This window comes from Podarcis erhardii (genome assembly GCF_964252035.2).
Source record: "Podarcis erhardii genome assembly, chromosome: 3".
NCBI classification, from domain to species: Eukaryota; Metazoa; Chordata; class Lepidosauria; order Squamata; family Lacertidae; genus Podarcis; species Podarcis erhardii.
Window position 1 is genome coordinate 73,995,164 of NC_138507.1, and position 24,483 is coordinate 74,019,646.

The 24,483-nt window shown below is 42.4% G+C and overlaps 1 protein-coding gene across 1 annotated transcript in view; it reads right to left on the reverse strand.

Moving 5' to 3' along the window:
• The window catches only part of FRMD1 (FERM domain containing 1), a 54,209-nt gene extending 38,790 nt beyond the window's left edge, over positions 1–15,419 (reverse strand). The window contains exon 1 of the mRNA XM_081855851.1: positions 15,120–15,419. The gene's annotated coding sequence lies outside the window, so the exon portion shown is untranslated. The remainder of the gene's footprint in view (positions 1–15,119) is intronic.
• Positions 15,420–24,483: the final 9,064 nt, after the last annotated feature.

Below are 24,483 nucleotides of genomic sequence, written 5' to 3' on the forward strand. Positions count from 1 at the left end.
GCTCCCTAGCGGAGGAAAAGAAGGGCAGAATTTTTCCTGATGTGAAATAACAACAATACCGACAAATTTCCTTCTGTTTTCATCAATAAAAGATGTTGGGTACAATTCACTTTCAGTAGCTTTACGTGCATCATTTAAAATGTGCAATATTTCACGATAATCCTCAAGGTAATGCTTTACTCTGCACAATAATATTTGGCTCCTGGAGCTAAAGAGTATCACATCCAAATGTCACGCTCCCAGAAATTTATTTAAGGTTTGCCCTTGCACGAGCAGAAAAGCAATTTCCCTTTCCACAGCGAATCTAACTTGCAACTGACTGTGAACTGTTTCAGGCCTATGACCATGAACCAGGGAACAGCTCAAAGTAGACATGTACAGAATTGAACAGTTAATGGCTTTTTTCTCCTGAAATGTTCAATACTTTCTGCTTTGGTACAAGAAAATGCTCTTTTTATAAAGTAATAAATTGTGCTAAAATTGAGATTTGGTTCATGGACTTGGGGGCTAAACAACTGCCTTATGAGAGTGGTATTCATCTATGGTTTGTGCAAAGCAGACCTACTGAAACTAATGGAGCTAACTTAGCAATGTTAATTAACTTCAATGGGTCTACTCTGAGGAAGACATAGTTGAATACCAGTTTCAGGTTATACAGAGGGGCTTTGGAATTTCTCTTCAGTAACTTGATAAGTAAGGCACTCCCCAAACTCCCAGGAATTTTGGAAACTGCTTTGATGCAGTGCAAAGGTCAGTAATGGTGATGGGGGGGGGGCGGAGATAAGCAGGGGAGCTGGTACTTGTATGTGAATGTTTGCACTCACCTAAGGGGAACTTTAAGTAACCTCACTGAGCCCTGAGGGACTAAGACTACTATTGCACTTTAAACACCTCTGGTTTAAAGAATTTAGAGGACCACCCTCTCCCACCATAAGCAAGTTGTACAATTATCCCTCATAGGTCTTATCCATGCACACATTTCTAGTATCCGTATGAACAGCCGCATAGATTTTTCGGGGCCACTATTTATCTGGATGCTAGAAACCAGAGCGGTAGCTCGGGGCGGGGGGCTAGCCAGGTTTTTTGCCCCAGGTGAAGGGGGGGGAGGGTTGTCAAACTGGGTCTTTGACCCAGGTGAAATAAAGCCTACTTGCACCCCTGTATAAAGCTAGATGCAGGAGATTACTCTGGAAATGTGTTACTCTTAGGGGAATTCTTTCGCTGAGGGCAGAGGGATCACACTAGTCTAGCAGCTGGCAACCTAAACTTTGCACATTAAGTCTACCCATCCCATTTTGTGATGTCATAGTACCAAGGAAAGAGGAATATTATTTATTTAGATCTCAGAGCAGTTCACAAGGTGCAACAATAGCAGGCTGGCATGCGATCGTCCGAGAGACAGAACGCCATGTTTCAGCATGTGAACGGCTGCTGCATGACTAAGTGGTCTTTTGCCAACTATGCACTGAACTGCCCTAAGGCCTACAAAGCAATCGGTCTTAAATGTCAATTCAAAGCAGGCTGCTAAATCTTCTGCACAGGGACATGCGGCAATTTAACGATGGTCCCAGAGGGAAGTAACTTATTAGGCATTCCTGGTTCATGAAGCGTCTTTAACTTTAGGGCTGCACATTCTTCAGGACAACAAAGCTCTGTTCTGGGGTGCACTCTGAGCTCTTTGACAAAATAGTGGGACAGAAATATGATTTTATTTTTAAAGATGGCTCCCTGGATGCTTTTTGACAAATTGCTTTTAGCCTTGTAAATTGAAGTTCAAGGGGTAGACACTCCCACTTTACTTAACTGAGCCCCATATTTCTTCCCCTGGTCATTTTTCGACAAGTTTTAAAGGAAATTGTAAGTAAGTATGGGGAAAAGGTCCATAATAATATTTTCGCTGCTGAGCAAGCCTGGGAGAGGAAATACTCCTCCCACTTAAAGACATCTCAAAAAGGTACAATTAAAACCTAAGGGAAAATACCAGCATTTCTGGATTTCAATTCTGACAGGCCTGCTCACTGCTAACACAGGAAGAGCACATGTTTTATTGTTTATTCTAGAAATTGCATGGTGACTGAGAACTTTCATTAAAACAATGACTGACAGGAAATGAATGGGCAGCACATGACACAGGCAAAGCATGTTAGATGTTAAGGTTGCAATCCTATACACACTTACAAGTAGGGAAGAACTACTGAGTAATATGGGGCTTACGTCTAAGAAAACAGGTATGGGTTTGCGCCATTCAGTGGGTCAGACCCACATCTAGCCATGCTTGGAGTAGACTCACTGAGATCAATGGGACTCAAGCTAGATCCAGACAAAGGCTGAACACCTAACCATGTCTACTCATAAGTAAGTTCTATTGAATCCAGTGACTAAGTCTGCTTCAGTTAAAAAGCCCAGAAATATTGTGTGCTTCAGCATTTCACGAGCGGGATACCAAATGTGCTGCCAAAATCCATTTTAGCAAAGTGCCGAACGACAAATGACTCACCAGCATCATCAACAAAAGGAACACATTCCTGGCCACCCCACAACAGGTATGCCTATTTTCTGGAGGCAAGTCAGCAGAAATACAGGACTGGAAAATGATAGGTAAATTATTACGTATGAAGCTGCCTTGGGTCCATCCAGCTCCACAATGACCAGGAGGGACCCTCCAGCATTTTAAGGCAGGAGTCTTATGCTAGCGCTGGGGGGTCGATCCCAAGTCCTTCTGCATACAAAACAGATGCTCTGCACAATTCAAAGTGTTGGTGCTGACCTTTAAAGACCTAAACAGCCTCGGCCTTGTATACCTGAAGGAGAGTCTCCACCCCCATCGTTCAGCCCAGCTCTGAGGGCCTTCTGGCAGTTCTCACACTGCAAAAAGTGAAGTTACAGGGAACCAGGCAGGGAACCAGGCAGAGGGCCTTCTTGGTAGTGGTGTCTGTGCTGTGGAACACCCTCCTATCAGATGTCAAGGAGATGAGTAACTATACAATCTTTCGAAGACATCTGAAGGCAGCCCTGTATAGGAAAGCATTCATGTCTTATTATGCTTTTATATATATTGGAAGCTGCTAAGAGTGGCTGGGGGAACCCAGTCGGATGGGCAGGGTACTACTACTACTACTACTACTACTACTACTACTACTACCACCACCATATTTTTCAATGTATAAGCTCAACAAATCTGGGCAATCACCCCCCCCTTTTTTGTTGCAGTCCAAAAAAAATAGGGGTTGTCTTATACATGGGGTCGTCTTATACATGGAAAAATATGGTAATAATAATAATATAGCTACAGCTGTTTTCCATGGCTGATTGTTTCCCATGTGTGAGCTCCTCCAACCCTCATTTCCTGGTGTAGATCTTTATTTCACCCTTGTTAGCTGGTGTAGATCTTCATAGATCCCTTCTTCTCTGGTTGTGGCAGGGTGCCATTTTGTTTTTACCTCAGGTGCCAAAATGTCTTGGGCTGGTCCTGTATCCAGGCATTCTAACTTGAGATTTCAGTTATTCTAATAATTTTTAGGGGTTTATTGTTGTAGCGATACATCTCTGAAATCCTAAAAAGGATGAAGGGGTGGTATACAAATGCTTTAGATATGTAAAACAAGCAAAAATAATCATGGCAGGGAGAGAGTGGTGTAAGATTTTAATGTATAAAAATCACTTGCTAAAAGATCCGGGGGGGGGGGGGACTTAATAAAAAGAAAGGGGAAAAAATGACACTTTGAAATGCTGACATAGCATACCAGAACTGGAGTAGAAAAATTAATTAAGAAAATGTTCAGAGGGAGGCACCAAATGTAAAGAAAGTCCAGAATTTTTTTAATTTGTTACTGAGCTATTGAGTTAGTTTATCATTGGCATTGTTAAGGAAATATATTTAATGTTAGATTCTTGGCTTTATAACTTTTTGGATTTCAGTTGTACTCTAATATATGATACCTTTTTACAAAAGCATTTTCATTAAGTATTTTGAACAATACAATGTAACAGACATGTACAAACATTTAGAAATTAAAATCAAACTGCTCTGCTATCGAATATGGAGTGACTTATTTAAGCAAGTCAACTTGGCTACAGTAGCACATATTTAAAACCAGGCTTTCTTTTGTTACTGATTTTGTGATGTTATTCTTTTTTTTTTGTTACTGGTTTCTTCTTTTTATTATGACTTTGTTGATAAAATAAAAAGGCAGCAAAAAGGCAGAGCCTTTTGTCTTTTATTCCAACAGCTCTACAAGACACAATTGTTGCTTCTTCTTGACTCTGTAGCCTCAGGAGTATGATTTATTGTTAAATAATGATTTGGATAATCCTACTTTTTAAAGATAACCTGGAGCTTACTCTCAGGTAAGTGTGCTTAAGGAATGTTACCTATATATCTGGATATGTTCAAAGACACCACAATTGCTTACTGAAAATTAAAGCTACAATCACAACAACTTCAATTAATGCTTAGTCTGGTACGACTTTATTGATGTCAGTAAGTTTAAATTTTATTGATAAAAAGCAAACTATTTCCACTCTTCCTCCTTCAGTCTTCCACTGGACATTTCATTTCAACTCAATGCCTCAAAGCACTGCCGGTGAAAACAAATGACACACAATTGGCATCACACCTGAGATAGGAATAGGAAATATCATTTCCATCATGGCTTCCAAAACAGTCAATTCCTACCCAGAATAATGTTTCCAGTGGATAGTTTCCCACATACTCCAACTCTGTTAAGTGTCCAGATTCCAGCATGGAACAACATGAGAAGTCAGTATTATACCAAAAGATGATCAGAACACTCATAAATTGCCACCAATGGCTGATTATAATTCTCTTTGTACCATATTGGCCTGAATATAAGCAGCACCCAAATATAAGCTGCACCTTCATTCAAGGGGGGGGGGATAAAAAAATACAATACCCGAATATAAGCTGCTCCCTTAAAATTCAGCAGGTGCAAACAAAGTAACAACAAAATAAATAGATAAGTAACATAATATTTATTTTCTCTTTAGTTTATGCATACATGTCAAATGCTGGAATGTTCATTGTGTCCAATTGTTTATTGTGAATATTGACATGTATAAAAAGGATGGCTGTAAACTAATTGAAAAACCAATAAAGATGTCTAAAACTTAAAAAATACACACAAAAAAACCAGCAGGCACTCACACCTGTTCAGTTTTACCGTATGTCTGTCTCGGCAGTGATATTGTAAAAGCCAATATTTGTAAGGTCGTGAATTTAAGCCGCACTTTTAACTTTTCACGGTCGGAATTTGGAAAAAAAAGTGTGGCTTATGTTCAGGCCAATACGGTATATACGGGGCATAAATTGTTTGCCATGAGAACAAAACCCCAGACTTGACCATGACCACCATTTTATCTGGATTGGGCTTTAGTTGGTGAAGTTTCATGGACTGCTTCACCCGTTCAGACACTGTTTCACATATAAACCAGCAATATCAATCACTGCATTTCAATTCTGCTCCTCCCTTCCACCTTTAGATTACATTCAACCAGTTCTGTAGAATTCGAACAGCAGCATTTGGAGTTGAGACCATTTTATCAAAATATGTCAGTCGTGGTTTTTTACAGAAAGAAAATGTGTGAATGACCAGCAGATGACCCCTGAACACACCTAATCTACCAACCGCCTGCTGGACCTTCCCTACCAGTGTGCTGGTCAGGTCAGGTCAGAGAGCAGAGATAATGTTGATGGGTGCCACTTGGTTTCCAGATACATAAGGGTATCCTCAATTGCTAACCCAAACCTGCCTACATTACAACAGTGAATCCCATATGATGGATTAGAATGTCTGTTCTGGGCAGTCTCTGGAATGGCAACTAGGAATCAGCACAGTCAATCCAAAGAGGTAGGTAGTTTCAGGGTCAGAGCTTGGCACTTGCAGATCTGTTCTGAACAGACTCAAACCCACTGCCACTCCTCAAAGGGCATGGGATTGTCTTTAGGAAAATATCTAGAGCCAGGACGTTATTAGAAATTTCATTTCAGAAGAAGCAGGGATTTGAGAGAGAGATTTTAGGTGCTTTCCCATTTTACTTTTTTGGATGCCATCAGGAAATAGAAATAGGCAGTGGACATTCTGGCTCTGGTATTTTGCATCAAAGGACAAGAAGAGCCTTGTTGGACCAGACAAAACACCGATCTAGTACAGTATCCCTTTTCTCACAGTGACCAATCTATGGGAGGCCAATGGAACCCATGACAAATGATGAGTTTACTACTGGTATATGATTCATCCACAAAGAGCTTGAAGGCTAAATGCTGGTCCTACTGCACTTACCTACAGGCTTTTGTTGGAATCCTGAGATTCCCAGCCATCTTTGCTCTTTTTTGAAAGGACATTTCTATCTTCAGACATACACTTAAAACATATGACGACAGTATGTATTAAAACGGTCCAACACCAAAAGATAAGTAAGTATGGCATTCCTGTCAACACAAATAAGATACAAATTGTTTCATTTGCCTTGGACTACAATAGAAGATTCATTTCAGGTTCCTATCATTGTGGTCTGTTTCCATTACAGTCCTTATTGTGAAATAAGCCAAACATCCTTACTTTTAAGTACTGCTTGGCAAATATTTGCCATGGCAGCATTGATTAAAAAGCTTTAGAGAAGATGAAGGCTAAACCTCCAGGACATATCTTTCTAGAAAAATTCTGCCTTGTTTAACTCTCATTACTATACATATTTACCTATGGAACAATGGACCGATTGCCTCACCTCTTGCTCTGACCTTTTGGCTGCAATTCACTTTGTTGCATAATGAACTGGATTCCTCACATGGCAATAGATTCCCAGTAAAATTCACTGGTTTGTTTCTGTGAGGCACCTGGATGTCATTGCTAGCCAATAAATATGGATCATAAACATCAGTATGATTTATAAGGTTGCATGTACCACAAGAAGCTCTCTTCCAGCCAGAAAATTAGTTCATCTAGGTCAGTATTGCCCATTTTGACTAGCAACAACTCTCCCAGGATTCAGACAGGAATCTTTCCCTGGAGATCCCAAGGATTTAACCTGGGACCATTTGGATGCAAAGTATGCATGCCCCATCACTGCACTGTGTTCTCTTCTTATTCATCTGAAGCTATTGCTGGTGTAACAGTGGTTGCCAACACAGTAGCTGTGGGTTCAATAGCACCCTTAAGGTCTTCCCTGATACCTATGAATTCTCTGAGCCTCCCCACACACTGTGCCTTTGATTTTGAGTTGGTGGGAGTGGTTATCATCTTCTTCCTTGAAAAGTACATGGAGCTGAAAGAGGAAGCTGAAAGAATGACACTCTTTCCCACTTCCTCTCCCAGCTCTATGGATTTTTCAAGACTCAGGTCGATTCTACTGGATCTCTCTTTTAACCAGAGATACCGTATTTTTCGCCCTATAGGACGCACTTTTCCCCCTCCAAAAATGAAGGGGAAATGTGTGTGCGTCCTATGGGGCGAACGCAGAGCTGCCTGCAGTCCCGGGGCGAGCGCAGCTCTGCGCAGCCATCCAGAGCGGGGTGCGAAGTCACGCCTGCCTCCCGATGGCTGCACAGAGCTGCCTGCTGTCCTGGGGCGAGCTGCCTGCATTCCGAAGCCTGGGGAGACCGGGGCGACTTACTGCTGGCCTCCCTAGGCTTGCGGATAGCAGGCTGTTCTTGGGGCTGGGATTGGGGGAAGCTCAGGCTTCCCCGCGCCAGCCCCGCGCCTGGGGGGGAAATAATATTTTTTTCTTTATTCCCCCCCCAAAAAAAAACTAGGGGCATCCTATGGGGCAGTGCGCCCTATGGGGCGAAAAATACGGTACTTGGGAAAAGCAAAGTGTGTGTGCATGCACATTCTATTTTTCTGTTTCTCCAGGGAGGAGAGAGAAAAGTGACGAGAGGGATGGCATCCATAGAACTTACTCAATAATCCAAATCTGCTCACGGTCATAAAAAGACTGGAGATTGCTGAGCTGTAAGAACTGACCAGTTTCAGCAAGGAATTATCTGGTACAGAAAGTGATCACCTATAGTATGGAAGAAGTGGAATGCGAACCTCTCCTTTCCTGTCTCACTGTTCTGTATAATCATATCTTACCCGTAAGCAGCCAGTTTAAGTCTGTTTGGCAGACCACTTTGCTAATATAGGTGAGTGCAATGTAACTTAAAAGCACTTGAGCGCATTGTAGCCAAGCACTTTCCAAAGTAACAAAGACCCACGGTGGCATTGGAAGTCCAGAAATAAATGATCAGATGACAAGAATGGTACAAGAGGAGATGGCACCAATTGTGCAGAAGCCCTAAATAGATAGCTTCCAATTCTAAACAATGTTGAGTAGCTGTGGTGTGTTAAAAGCAAAGGGTTAAGGATTACTTCTTGAAAATTTGAGCATTTAATCAAGTGCAATAATTGTGAATAATCCCTTTGTTATGACAAAGACTCTTTGTTTTGGTGCTGTGGATTTCAAAAGTCATGAGATCTGCTGAAGAGAAGCAGACAGAACAAAGGTAAAAGGTAGATAGTACAGTTGATTCAATACTTATAACTTGCTCTAGCAGCGGCCTAGGAAGCAATAACCATATTACTTTCACAATCTTGGGCAATCTTTGTGGAAAACACAATGGCAAGAAATTTTCCCTGCTTCAGACCCTTGGTCCACAGTACTGCCCACAGTGACTAGTAGTCTGTCTCCAGCTGTTTCCAGGCAGTGGTGTTTACCAGATGCCAGGGACTGAAACCAATAAATTCTACACAAAGAGATAAACAATGTAGTATCCTCTGGAAGTTGTGGATTAGAACTCCCATTGGCCCCAGTCAACAGTCAATGGTCAGTTAAGATCAAAACTGTGGTCCACAACATCTGGAGTGGAAGGTACCATTTATGCTACATGAAAAGTCCTACCACTGGGCCATTGCACAGGTGGCTCATTTGGGAACAGCTTGGATGGCGAGGAAGGTTCTTCCTCAGCTCCCCACAAAGACAGCCCAAGCAAGCATTCTTTGCTAAAGTCTGTGAAAAGCTGAAGAATACCTGGTGCTCCTGTCAAAACACAATGGTGATTTGGGGGGCAGCGGCTGCCACAGAGAGAGAACTTCCACACATTTCATCTGCTTCGCTAAGAGCAAAGGCATGAATGTCAACTTGCTGTGGAAAAAGAAAGTGCACTGTGACCTGGCAGGTCTTCCTGCTTGTTTGCTCAGATAACCTGCCTCCACAATAGGCTTGAGCAAGGGGAGAGGGGAAGAAATTAAACCTTCCAAATGTTGGCAGGCTTCACAGCTAAGCCATTTCTCACCTCAGTTCCTGGTTTTACTGTACTGTCTAATTGCAAGGATAAAAATGACAAGGAATACTGGTATTTGGCCTGAGCCTAATGCTAGATACATAAGCTAGAAAGCTAGCAAGTCAGGAAGAATGTCAGGCTACAACCTCTCATCCTCATGTTTGTATTCCATGTGCAAGCTCTCTCTTTTTTTTAATGTGATGGCAAATAGCCTCCCTCACCTGCATGACACTACTGTGTATCTTTTCCAGAATATTTTGATTTTGCTCTTATGACTGTGTCATAAAGGGTAGAAAAGGGAAAACTCAACAATGTGTGGGAAAGGTTGAATATTAGAGAGGGAGAGAGGAAGTGGAGATGCTGTATAGAGAGGACTTCGCCAGCTTGGTGCCCTCCAGAGGTTTTGGGCTGAAACTCCCATCAGTCCCAGCACAAGGCTGATGGGAGTTGTGGTCCAAAACCCCTGGAAAGCACCACATTGGTGAAAGCTGGTCTAGATTCACACAGTGTTGGAAATGTGCTTTTTGGCTATGCTGAATTCCACCCCCTTTTCCTCCTCTGCCCCCCCCCCCTTAAGCGCTAGCACAGCAGGGAGAAAAAACAATGCAGATTATAATCAAGTGGTTCAATTGACCAATAAAAATTAGTAGGAAGACCAATAACAGGCCCAATGAACAGATGCTAACCTATAATCCATTTTACGTAAGATGCTCTGGACATACAGTGGCAGCAGCATTTGTACTCAAAAAACTTGGCTTTTGAAGAGGCTGGAAAATGTTTTCAGAAGATTGCTCAGCATCCCTTTATGAATGCCAAGGAACAAAATTATTACACCCCAGCCAGACCAAGCTTTCCAAATGCAAAAAAAGAAAGAAAAAGCTTAAAGCTACTTAGTAAAGAAGGCAATGTCTAGAATTATCCTGGACAAATGCCAGTCTCTGGGGGACAATACTAGTTAGAGGGATGAGATTGGCCACTTTGGAGAAACAGAATGCTAAACTAGTTGGACCTTCAGTCTGATCCAGCAGTGCTACTCTTGATGTTTTTGTGTTGCCTTTCACAGAAATCATTGAGTCTTCATCCCCAACCATAATAAAGGCTACATACATTCATCCTTTTGTTACCTTTGCCCCCCACCCACCTCACTTTCTTGTGTCCTCATCCTCCTGGCCCATGTCTAAATTTGAAATGTATGTGCTTCACACCAGGGGACCACCTTTTACTTATGTTATTCTGCAGAACAATAAAAGTATATGAATGAAATGTCAACATCGACAGGGCCTACAGACCTTCTGAGCTCCAAGCTGGAGTTGCTCAGTGATTAAGATCATAAGCTATGATGGAGGCACCCTAGTTTAAACCCCAGTTCAACCATGAACTCACAACATACCCTTATGTCTACAAAAGGTGAAGAGCGAGGTAAACCTCAAACAAGTGCCAAGAGGAGAAAATAATGAATTGCCCACAGCACTCCAATTAAAATTTTATCAGGGTAACAACTACAAAATGGAAGATGTTATCAAAACACCTCAAGCAACTCTGTAAATTCTTCTCTGTTACTCTCCTCTCTTTGCTGCTTTGTTAGTTCAGTCATAATTGTCTCCTGCGCTTTACAGAAGTCCCTTTGTCTCCTCAGCCCTTTCCATGCCTTTATTTCCATGTGAGGCAATTGTGGGTTGACTGGGAAGCAGCCCCACCTGCAACTTCACATCCACTTCCTGGAACAGTCACACACCGTGAGCTGTCGTCTGTATGAAACACACCACACGTAAGCTTCGTATGTAAGAGCATCACACATTCAGGATACCTGCACAATCAGGTGACCCAATTGTGTAGAGCCCCTACTGTATGTGTCAGCAGGAATTTGTGGCTTGGGGATTTTATTACAGAGAAGCAGGTGTGATGTTGGGAGCAGGGCTAAATGCGCAGTCTCACTTTTTGGTCAAGACACAGTTGCCCTACACCACCCTTTCTCAAACTTGGGTCCACATAAGTAGCTGTTAGGCCCGCATCATCCCTGACCAATGGTCCTGGTAGCTAGGGATTATGGGAGTTCTAGGTTCCAGGAACCAGGTAGAGGGCCTTCTTGGTAGTGGCACCCGCCGTGTGGAACGCCCTCCAATCAGATATCAAGGAAATAAACAGCTATCTGACTTTTATACGGCATCTGAAGGCAGTCCTTTTTAGGGAACTTTTTAATGCCCGATGCTTTATCATGTTTTTTATATACTGTTGGGAGCCGCCCAGAGTGGCTGGGGAAACCCAACCAGATGGGCAGGGTATGTATGTACGTATGTATAAACAAACAAATAAATAAAATTATCTAGTCCAACAACATCTGGGCACCCAACACACAAGGCTGCCCTACACACAAGTAACACATGAATGGGGCTTTAATTTTCAACCAGCTTTCCCACCCATCGAATACATGGGGGCAATAATACCGGCCTACTTCACAAGGTGTTAGAAGGATAATTGAGTTACTATATGTGATGCACTTTGAACAGGTGGGGCAAGGGCTTCAATCTGAGAAGCATGCACTAGTAGAACTTGGAATGCCTAGAAGATTCTGGTGCTCAGCAGGACAATGGACACCTCCCTATCAAGCTACAATCCACCATTCCCTGGGATAGCTCAGCTGGTACAGCAGGAGACTCTTATCCTCAGGGTTGTGGGTTTGAGCCCCACGTTGGGCAAAAGACTCCTGCACTGCAGGGGTTTGAACTAGATGACCCTCATGGCCCCTTCCAGCTCTACAATTCTATGGTTCCATGATTCTCAGGGCCACAACAGGTGTGTTGGGAAGAACTTTCACCCAACCCCAGAAAAATAGGAGTAGCAGACGAGCAGTCTGGTTGGGTACAGAAGGGGGTTTCCCTACTCACCAAGTCAAAATCCCCTTCTTCCACTGTCACACTTTCCCCCATTTGACTTTGCTGCTAGTCTCACAGGCAAGATGCAAATCTCTGTCAACATTCAGATGAGAACAGAAGAAAAATGTGCCGCATGTGCAGTTCAGCTTATCTGCCTCAAGAGAGATGTATTTTAGCACAGATAAAAGTCTCGCTGAAAACATTCTAAGAAAACCGAGACTGATCACCAGACAGATTATGCTGAGGATGAGACTAAACACAGTCTGTCAGCTTCTTTGCAGGTATCTGGAGCCAGATCCCAAGGGAAGGTTCCAAGTCTTTGGTTGCTGCTGTTTTTTTTAATGAGATAAAATTATGGTGAAGATTATCTCTCTTTTGCATAGCTGCTTCCCAGTTTCCGAAACTGTGGGAGGAAGTGAACCAAGAAATTTTCGCATCACTAGAAGTGAAGCACAGTTATATGTGCACCCCTGCCCTCTTCTACACTTTGGCATTTGTGAGCTCAGTGCAACAAGACTAGCACCAGGTGCTGGAGTTGCCAGGAGGCTGGGAAAGAGCACTCGCCATCTTTGCCCTCCCCAGCACTCACCTTTACCTGAGGGTAGTTGAGAGAGCCAATTGTAAATCATCTAGCCTGGTGAGAAGACCTATCCCACTCCCTCTGCACTGTATAACTTTCATTTTGCTCTGTATTTATATATTAAACTCAGATTATATCCTGGTAATATTGGTTTATTCTATATTCATTGATTTGGCTGTATTTGAATTTATTGCTGTTTTGTATGCTGTACAGTGGTACCTCAGGTTAAGTACTTAATTTGTTCCAGAGGTCCATACTTAACCTGAAACTGTTCTTAACCTGAAGCACCACTTTAGTTAATGGGGCCTCTTGCTGCTGCCGAAGCACGATTTTTGTTCTCATCCTGAAGCAAAGTTCTTAACCCGAGGTACTATTTCTGGGTTAGCGGAGTCTGTAACCTGAAGCATATGTAACCTGAAGCATATGTAACCCAAGGTACCACTGTACTGGTCTCTCTCTCTCTCTCTTACACACACACACACACACACACACACACACACATTTTTCATTTTGATAACTGGATGTTAATTGCAAATCACTTTGGGCACAGTTCACTGTGAAAAAGCAGAATATATAAAAAATAAACTAATGACTTGTTGAGATAGTGGATTACTGGGCCATACCAGGTGGGGATATCATTTCTGAATGTTTTCCTTTGCAAAACAGCAACAACATGTAGTGTGCCAGAAATCCAGAAAAGTTTTTCGTAGCCCTATTCAGGGCTTTTAAAAGGAAATATGGGTCAACGTTCGAGAGAATGACACCCCATCTGAAGTCTAAAATAGTATAGTCCAGAATCCCATCACCTCTGTCTCCCTCCCACCTCATTTGGCATAATGGGTACAGTCATAAATACAAATAGCAAACTCATTCTCAGAGTGCTGATCTGTATAAGGCAAAAAGGGGACCATCCATGCACAACTGCGGGGGATCAGCTGAGGAACCCCAACTTTTTCAGGAAGTACAAAAAACTTTAGAGTGGGAATGTGGGGGGTGAGAACCAAAAACAGCCCAATCACCACTGAACGTACTCAATGCTCAGTCAATGCTGATTGGCTGATGTGGGAGAACACAAACACAGTAGGATGGAAGAGGGCATGGCTGGCTGGAATCTAGAACAAGAGAACTTCCCGTTGCAACATTTTGTTGCATGTTTCCATTGTGGCCCTTATTTCAGACTGCCCAAACCTCTGTCGATGATATTAGTGATGGAAGAATAGTTGAACAGATGAGTCAGAACTATTTCATATCACAATCAAGAATTTTCCTACATGGGTCAAGGCAGAAAATACATAAACCTTTGTGTGTGAATATCATTCCATTGTTTACTGTGCTACCTGGACCTGTTAGGAAGATGCTGCTTCCAGGAAGGTGTACAGGTGGCAAAACAAGCACTCCTCACATACCATTGCCCCATATCATGTAGGAAAAATGTGTGTGATGCAGTCTGCAAATACAGGCCCTGACAGTTTCAGAACTGCAAAGAGGACCTCTGTTAAAAACACCCGTCTTTGATTTGAAACCAATTCCCTTGAAAACTATGATTTCCTGAAACATCTGAAATTCTAAATAGTTTTTTTCTTTCATTAAAAAAAATCACTTCCTATATTGATCTGAACAAGTGAGGAGGTTTGGCATAATTAAAAAGTTTAAATATTTAGATTGAACCAAAACGAACAGTCAAGAACTGTTGCAAGAACTGTCTAAAGTGACCTATATTCGACCACACACAAAAAAACAAAAAGAGAAAAACAGAGAGTGGGGGGAGAAGGGGGAGGAATTACTCCAAGGCTGTGTTTGAAATTCATTCATTCACATTAGTGATACAGTCGACATCTAAATTAATTGGATCAGAACGCTCAGGCGGATTCATTAAGCCTAGAAATCAGATCAAAGTCTGCACGCGAAATTAAACAATACTCTTCGGAAAGGGAGCCCGAAGGGACTCTCCTACCCAGCTGATCTTTTCGTGTGTGCAGAGCTAAGGAGTGCTAGAAAAGCGTCATCTGTAGGAAAGGCAATAATGATTCTAGGCTGCGCAGCGGGGTATCCAAGAAGTGAAAATGCAAGAATACTCCTATGGAGTCCGGCGCCTGTTAAACCTGTTGCTCGTTACGTTGCTCTGAAAATTAGCACCGCGCAATAAACATCTGGGGACATAAAGCGAAGCAAATGCAAGAGAAGGCGCTAAAACAGCAGATAATCGCGTAAGCAAATTAATGATCCATCTCAACAGCATAACTCCAGCCTGTCGCCATCGGCGGATAAAGAAACTTGTGTCAGGTGTGGAGGTGGTGAGGAGAGGTTAGATGTGCAGATCCGACATAACAAGCAGTACTTCATATTTTATTGGTCAACCAAATACAGTTTATCTCCAAGTAGTACTTACAGCCAGGTTCTGCTTGCAGCAAGCAGCAAACGTGAGGAGGAAAGACTGTTGGGTCCGGATCCTGACAAGTGCAGCGCGGCTCCTTCACAGCTCAGTCAGATTCACCAGCCTCCCTCCACCACCACGCCAGAAAGAGGCGCCTAACAGAAGACGGAAATTAGGAAGCCGGAGGTTGCCTTTCGAAGAACTCGCCCCCTGGGAAGAAGGGGCAGCGGGGCAGCCGAGCCCTGCCTTGCGAAGAGCCCGCCAATCCCCAGCGCCTCCTCCCACGATCCCGCCCCCTGAGGTCGCTTTCGGATCCTTCCCAGCGCGGCTGCTTGTAAACAGTGCGAGAGAGACGCTTTGTCGCCTTCTCAATGGAAGCCCACGTGGAGAGGCGGGGCGCCGAGCGCGTAGGAGGAACCCGGCGGGCGGCGGGGGCGGTGGAAACGGAGCAGCCTCCCATTTCCCATCGCTGCGATGCGATTGGCCGAGCCAGGAGACGCCCTTTTCACAGATCGGTGGCACACTCAGGTAGTGCTCCTTCACTGGGGCGGCGCCCCCTTACCTCTCCCACTTGATATCCAAGTTGGTGACCATCACTGCCTCTTATGGGAACAAATGCCATAGTTGAACCACAGCGACTTTGTTAAGATACATTATTTTGCCCGTCCTGAATCTTCCAACATTGAGCGTCATTGGATAACCATGAGTTATGGCAGAGGGAGAAAAACTCTGCCCTGTCTGCTTTCTCCCATGCTTTGCACCTCTTACTCACCTATTCTTGAAACCAAAAAGCCTCAAATGTTGTAACTTTGCCTCCTGGTGCCTCAAGACAAAGTAAAGTGGTCATGGATAATGGGAGCTGTAATCCAAAAACAGCTGGAGACCAAAGTTTGGGAAACACTGCTATACTTCTTCCAAGCGCTGGAACGTTTTGCTTGATTCAGTGTTATATAACCTATAATGAATGCTCAGTAGACAGCCAATGTCATCTAGGCTGCCTCTGTAATTTTTGTGCCAACATACCAGCTCGAGGAACAGGTCGTATGGCAGTGGCCTAAGAATTTGTTGTGATATTGCTTGCAGAAAGTTTTTGGGGAGGCCTTATGACATCCCATCAATCAATTGTTAATCTGGAATTGGTGCTCTTACACAATAAACCTGCTAGACACGGAACATCGAAATATGACGGGCAGTGGACAGTACTTTTCCAAACCAGACAAACTGGGAATTGGTAGCATGAAACACTTTGGGAGATGCAGTGGATCTTGGCTTTCCTGGATTATATGAGATTAAAAAGAGTTTGTATCATGAGCTTGAAATGCTATAAATTCAAGGAGTCACACAATGCTCATCTGTAATTTATACCTGTTTAGATCTGGTGGACCTCAGTCATTTTCTTCCAAAGGCTCCTTTTCTACATTTACTGTGTTTAGCAACCAGAGGATATAATTCATTTCCTGCGGCATCCGGGAATTTCATAAATGAATCATGTGTTAATCTAACCACACCTTGGGGAAGAGGTGTGGTCTAGCTTGCTATAGCGACAACTGTCTTAGTAGGAGATCTGCACTGTAATATATGGGCTCTTAGGAACGCAGGTGGTGCTTTGGTCTAAACCACCAAGCCTCTTGGGCTTGCCAATCATAAGGTTGGCAGTTCTAATCCACGCGACGAAACCCCAGCTCCCTCAGTGGAATTCGACTGGACTTAACCATTCAGGAGTCCTTTACCTTTTACATATGCTCTCTTAGCAATGGACACCAATTTTTCTATGGCTTGCCATTTCTTCAGCTGTATATTAGAGATGACTACATCTCAATTGGAAGATGTTATTATTATTACAGGTGTCATTCAAGGGCTAGCCATTGTGAAATTGCAATTAAAACAAACTGTAATTAAAGCACTGATGAAAAAAGTCATCATATTAAACCGTGTTGCCAGTTAGCCTGAATTACACAGGCAATATTGGTCTTCTATACTTTTGAAAAACATGGCCACTATTGCCTTTGGAGTCATACCATGAATTATAACCATATTTCAGCAAGTGTGATTTATCTTGGAATCATGCCCAGCATGGTTATGGTCTTGAACAGCTCCCATTCATTTCAACAGAGCTTATGCAGGAGAACATCCCGGTGGGTGGTGCTGTTTGGATCAGATCTGTCTGCCTCCCATTTTGTGGTGCTCCAAATCTACTTCAACTCATGTGATGATAAGTGAGATTAAAGAAGTATATATCGTATTTGTATTATTATTTAGAGAACTACATTATCATCATAAGATTTAGAGAAAATCTTTACATTTTACATGTTTTTGGCATTGAAAGATAATGGAGCGGGCCTCCGGGGGTGAAATCAAACTGTTGCACTAGCAGCACCAAAGTGACTTCCTGGGGCACAAGCCTGGGCATTGTGTATGGAGGTCCTGGGCTGCCCAGATGCCTCGCTGGTGTGGACCAAAGGAAAGCAGAGCAATATGTTTGGCACCAGCTTGGCTGCAGGAGTTGCCGGAAGGAGGCGTACAAAGCACCATCCAACCGTCTTAGGGACCCCGCTCTGGATTGGTGTAGGGTTTGCTCCTTAGCCTTTTCTTCTCCCCAAGAAGAAATTGTACTTGCAGAACAGATTATTGGTGCAGGGTGGAGGCAGGATAGAGTAAGGTAACTTCAGAACAGGGGCTAAGTTTAAAAAGTTTGAGCAACATGTCACTAAGCTGAAAGAGATACAAAAAGGGACCCCTGCTTCTTTTCATTCTGAATTAGCTGCACATCAGACAGATGGTGGCGAGCACAGCTCTATAGCTCTGGATATTAAAAGCAGACACACATTAAAAACCCATGACTTCCCCCCAAGAATCCTGGGCACTGTAGTTTGTTAAGGATGCTGGAAATGGTAGCTCTGCAGGGGGGAGGGATTACAGATCTCAGGGTTTTTTTTTGGGGGGGGAGTCCTATGCTTTGAATATGTGCTGAATATGCTTTAAATCAGGCTTCCTCAAACTCAGCCCTCCAGACGTTTTTTGTTATGTACTGAAGTTCTCAGCCTGGGCCAGCAGGGGGATACTGTAGATAGTTATGCAAATAAGTGATTGAAAGTGACGTTCACTGATTGGATATTTTTAGAAAATTGTTACAGTTACGTTGTACTGGAGCTCTGTATAAGCAGGCTGACTAAACCCTTCAGTTCAGTTCTGTTCTGGCCTGTGAATAAACAAGAGCTGTTTGAAGAATCACTGTGTCGTCTGATATGCTCACCCACAACTTAACATTTTTGGGCTACAACTCCCATGATCCCTAGCTAGCAGGACCAGTGGTCAGGGATGATGGGAATTGTAGTCTCAAAAACACCTGGAGGGCCGATTGAGGAAGCCTGCTTTAAATGTATAGTGTGAATCTTTATCAGAAGTGGTACGCCTCTGAATGCCTGTTGCTGAGGATCACATGCAGGAGAGTGCTACAGTGGTACCACGGGTTAAGAACTTAATTCATTCTGGAGGTCCGTTCTTAACCTAAGGTACCACTTTAGCTAATGGGGCCTCCCGCTGCCACTGCCCCACCGCCGCACGATTTCTGTTCTCATCCTGAAGCAAAGTTCTTAACCTGAGGTACTATTTCTGGGTTAGTGGAGTCTGTAACCTGAAGTGTCTGTAACCTGATGTACCACTGTACATGGCCTGCTTGTGGGTTTCCCATAGGCATCTGGTTGGCACTGTGAGAACAGAACAGTGGCCTAGGTGGGATTTTTGTCTGATGTAGCAGGGCTGTCCTTAAAAAGCAACCCCTGTGCCCATTGCTGTAAATTACTCTTTTGCACTAGGGCAGGCCTACATACCCTCCAACATGTATCTCTTGAAAACAGGGATGTCCCATTCCATAATTCTACTATTTATATCCTACACATCTAACTGGGTTGCCCCAGCCACTCTGAGCAGCTTCCAACATATATAAAAACATAACAAAACTTTAAACATTAAAACAAAACTTCCTCATACAGGATTGCCTTCGGATGGCTCGGGGATCAGAAAACTCCATACCCTCCAACATTTACCCAATGAAAATAGGGACGTCCTAGGGAAAAGTGGGACATTCCGGGATCAAATCAGAAACTGGGACGGCTTCTTTAATTCAGGGATGTCCCTGGAAAATAGGGACACTTGGAGGGTCTGTGGCTACCAGCCATAGCTGTTTGAAGATACATATAAAGTTTTCGTTTCTAACATAGAACTATTGCTGGTGATGGCAGACTTCTCCCTTGATGGTGTCATAGCCCATAAAATAGCGTCTTAACTATAATCTTTTGCCAACTGCTAACACTTATTCAGTAGAAACAATGAGAATTTCCCTGCTGAGGTTTCTGAAAGCTCTGGCCTGTTCCAGCCAAGACAGGATGACTCAGAAGTAAGAAATCTGGGGTATTTGTCCTCCACAAATTTTGTAAACAGAGGACCAACAGGAGGTATGCCGTGGGAATCAATAGGAAAAAATAACTCAAAAGAAATAATAGGTCATTCATTCGAGAAACTCTTAATCTTGATAGGGATAGAAAAGGGCACAGACAGCACAATCCGATACATGCTTACTCAGAAGAAAGTCTCATTGCTTTCAATGGGTCTTACTCCCAGGTACGTTTGCACAGGATAGTGTGTAACTGACATAACTGAAAATAATTTCCCACTTTAAAATATTATTCACTGGTTATATGGACTGTCATTACCGTCAAACTGCATGACGATGCTCAGAATTGGAAAAGAATTTCACCTGGTGAGATTCAACTTTTACACAGAGTTGACCTAATGAAATTAATTTATTTAACATAGTCACATTCATTAATTTCAATGGGTCTGACCTAGGTTAATAATAAAAATAATAAGTTCTCTTGGTAAGTTTAAAACAGATGAATAATTTATTCTTGTAAAGTACATCAGCAATGAATTTTGTTAATCAAAATAAGCAAATAGTGTGTTTACAGAAATGCCATAAGCAATGTAAGCAATTTACAGTACACAAAGCGTATTTAAAAAATCTATATTTTAAATTTGAGACTAAGGACACATCTAGGCAGTTGCTATTTTACAGTGGGATTCAATCCTGGCTAAAAGATTGGCTACTTCTCGAAGACACTGACGTACTGGACCTGGAAGGTTTTAACAATGCTTTTGGTTGGCATGCATACTTATGGTATGACAAAGTTAAGATCAATAAGGCCTTTAAGAACCATATTGTCAGGAAAGCAGTGTTTAATGTCTGGACAAAATATAAAGACTTATTGGAAAATAAAACTCCAAGGTGGCTTTCACCTCTGGAGGCTAAGGCCCGAAAAAGACCCAATATGGAGGCCAAATGGCCAAAATATTGGGAAATTTTAGAAAAAGATGGAGACAATTGGAAATTGCAGAGTTTGGAGAAAATGAAGGATAAGGTGCGAGACTGGTTACATTATGCTCAGATTAAAGAAGTTTTTAAAAATGACAAAAAGTTAGGGTTCCAGGTGGAGAAATCGAAGTTAGAAACGGAATTGTTAGAACCAAAGACCAAGGTACTATCTAGAATGTATAACTTGCTGCTAAAATGGAATACACAAGACGAAATGGTTAAATCGGCTATGATAAAATGGGCACAGGACATTGGGCATAACATTATGTTTGAGGACTGGGAAAGGTTGTGGACCACTGGGCTGAACTTCACCGCATGTAATGCTCTGAAGGAAAATGTAATGAAAATGATATATAGATGGTACATGACCCCAGTTAAACTTGCCAAAATATACCATTCGTCTGATAATAAATGTTGGAAATGCAAAGAAAATGAAGGAACATTCTTTCACCTCTGGTGGACATGCCCTAAGGTGAAGGCCTTCTGGGAAATGATATATAATGAGCTGAAAAAGGTATTTAAGTATACCTTCACAAAGAAACCAGAGGCCTTCCTTCTGGGTATTGTCGGCCAGAAGGTGTTAAAGAAGGATCGAACATTTTTTATGTATGCAACAACGGCAGCAAGGATTCTCATTGCAAAAAACTGGAAAACTCAAGATCTACCCACACTGGAAGAGTGGCAGATGCAGCTGATGGACTATATGCAACTGGCCGAGATGACCGGCAGAATCCGTGATCTGGGAGAAGAGAAGATGGAGGAAGACTGGGAGAAATTCAAGATGTATCTACAAAAACATTGTAATTTGGTTGAATGTTAAGAAGGATGCTAGATTATAAAAAACTGGCCACCACTAAACTAGATTTAAATTTGATGATAAGTGAGACTAAAGAAAATATAAAATTTTTTGGAAGAAGTGCTAGATTATATTTGAATGAGTGGACATGAGATTGTAAACAAGTTGATAATTTGTTTGGAAAAAAATTTTTAACGATGTAAATGGGAGCGGGAGACGTGAGGGAGTCCAAAGAAGTGATGAAATTGTTGTGATAGAAGTAAGATTGTTTATTATGTGTGCATTTATATTTAAAAACCTTAATAAATATTTATTAAAAAAAAAATACAGTGGGATTCAATCATACACCCACAAATTTAGGTTGTGCAATTACAGTTGATTTGGAGTTCTTCTGGGAAAAACCCACTTCCTCCCCAAGTTGAACTTTTTGGAATAAGGAAAATAATGGCAAAATCCACTGAAAAGTGTGGGATTACATTTATTTGACACAGATTTATCTAAGCTGCCTGCAAACAAATCAGAATGAATGCTTAATAAACAGGTCACCGGGAAGTGACCTAATGATGTTCTGGTTGCAGTGATGAATGAATGAATGCTTACTGTCTTATTTTTTTGGCAGGGGGATCCTGCAATTAAATCAGTGGTCCCCAAACAAGACATATGAGCAATACCTGTAGTTGAGAGAGCTAGGTATCCAACCTGGATAAGAGCCTGGAGAAGAGAACACTGAAAGCCATTTTCAAATATCTGAAGGGATGTCATGTGGAAGATGTTGTTGTCTTCTGCTCAGTAAGGTAGGACCCAAACCAATGTGTGATTTTTTGGTTTTTGCTGTTGTTAGGTTTTTTCCTCCTATTTGTCTGACATTCTTTTATGACTGAGAGCTGTTTTGAACTTTTTCCTGAAGAAAAGTAGGAGGGGGGAAAGCATGTTAAATTAAAACAACAAATAACAAGTCTAGGCTGTATGCCATCAAAGCCCCTATCCATCAATTGCAATTTACATGGGAAATTCACGGAAAGGGAATGCAGAAGAGGTTGACTGTATTGAATTAAAATATTCAAGTTAAACATGACCTTGTTTTTGTCCTGAGACTTGTTTATAGAGCATGGCCTTGAGTAGTGGCCAAATTGCCTATTACTGGTTTGTGACTGACACTGCCGTAATGAGCTGGAAGGCACCAAAATACCTCTCTCAGACTAAAAGAGTTTTAATTGTAGAGCAATATATGGAATTACACTGATGAGCTTCTGAAATCATGCTGAAATTATGGCTTCAGTTTAGAGGGAATGCCTCCTGGATGTGTTGGCCTAAACTCGGAGCTAATTCACATTCCCACTTTTCGGAATGCCATCCACTTGCTTCATTTGAGCCCAAATTCAACAATTCATGAAATAGATACGGTCATCTAAATACCAATTTGTCATGTGCAAAAAACAGATTTTTCGTCATGCTGCTGTAAATCTCCCTAATGTGATTTGAACAGACATAATTCTACATTTCTCTCCATGCTTGTGATATTTGAATCACATGGCTTGAACAGTTTAATCCAGGGTTATGCGGAGTATGTTAGCGTTGAAACACTAACAGGAGCTGAACTGAATAATGAATTCCCGCTAAAGGAGCACACTGTACGTGAGGGCTTTTTAAAAAAGAAATTTTCACGAGGTGGGTACATGTGTGGAATAAACTCAAAGAGGCATCCTGCAAATCATGCAAAAAGGCATTTTTAATCTTCATTTTATATGGTTAAATGCAGATTTAAATAAAATAACAGGTGGGTGTCCTACCCACATCTGACACAAATCCCGGCTACGCCCATGCCTGTGTGTTCAATCTTGAGAAAGCAGTGTTCCAAATGAGTTTGATTAAAGTGGGTAAAGGTAACACAGTGGTCTAAACCACTGAGCCTCTTGGGCTTGCCGATCAGAAAGTCAGCAGTTTGAATCCCCGCGACGGAGTGAGCTCCCGTTGCTCTGTCCCAGCTCCTGCCAACCTAGCAGTTCGAAAGCATACCAGTGCAAGTAGATAAATAGGTACCGCTGTGGCGGGAAGGTATACGGTGTTTCTGTGCACTCTGGTTTCTGTCACAGTGTACTGTTGTGCCAGAAGCGGTTTAGTAATGCTGGCCACATGACCCAGAAAGCTGCCTGTAGACAAACGCCGGCTCCCTCGGCCTGAAAGCGAGATGAGCACTGCAACCCCATAGTCGCCTTTGACTGGACTTAACTGTCCAGGGGTCCCTTACCTTTACCTTTTACCTTGATAAAGCAGGAATTGAAGAAGCACTACGTTCTTAATTTAGTAAACGCATTTCAATTTGTTGCTCTTGATTGTTTGCTCTCCCCATCCCCACCCAGCAGAATTTATTCAGATTTGCATTCTGGGAGCATAATAGAATAGAGGCTCTGGAAGATACAATCTTGGGAAGTAGCCTTGCCTACTAGTCCCTTGCCTATTTAAGCTGAAAGAAGAGAGTTGGTCTCATAGCGGAGGAATTGAGAGAGCACATCGGGAGGCAGGCGAGACTAAATCCAGCTCTACATGGGCAAATCCTTGAAACAAAAGCAATTGGCTGGAAGCAATTGTCTCAGCAGAAACTGCCATTTACAAATTCCTCTTCATTTCTCTGTTTCTGGGCAAGCCAGAGTGAGATGGGATCAAGTCTTCAGGTCCCAGCCTTTTCAAAAAATGTTGCTTAGAGGCAAATGACATGAAAGTTTTCTTCCTGAAAAGCAAGGGGAGGGGTTACTGCACACAACAGAGGAAGATTCTTAAAAACGACAAAAACAGCCTCACAATTTGGCATTTTCCCACCATATAAAAATGTAATTAATATAAAAACCTGCATGCATTTGCATAAATCCTTCCCAAGAATCATTCCACAATGCTGGGGAGTTGACTTTAATTACAGAAGGGATGTATTTTGTTCCTTGTGTAAAACCCATCAGCCCAATTAAGAATGTTTTAAAGGTACTGATGTCTGATTCTGCCTGCTTCATTGCTCGCTGGAGTCCATCAATGGGAAATGAAATAAAAATGAAGTGTGAAACAGTTTGGTCCTGTGCCCAGAAGAATTTTATGGTGAGACTGAGAGCTGATTCTTAAGCTATGATTTAACGGCCCTTTTCCAGTTTGCCAGACTAGAAGTGCAACAAATGGGAAGTTGTTGTGCTGTGTGCGTGTAAGACCCATAAGATCCACTGCTTTGG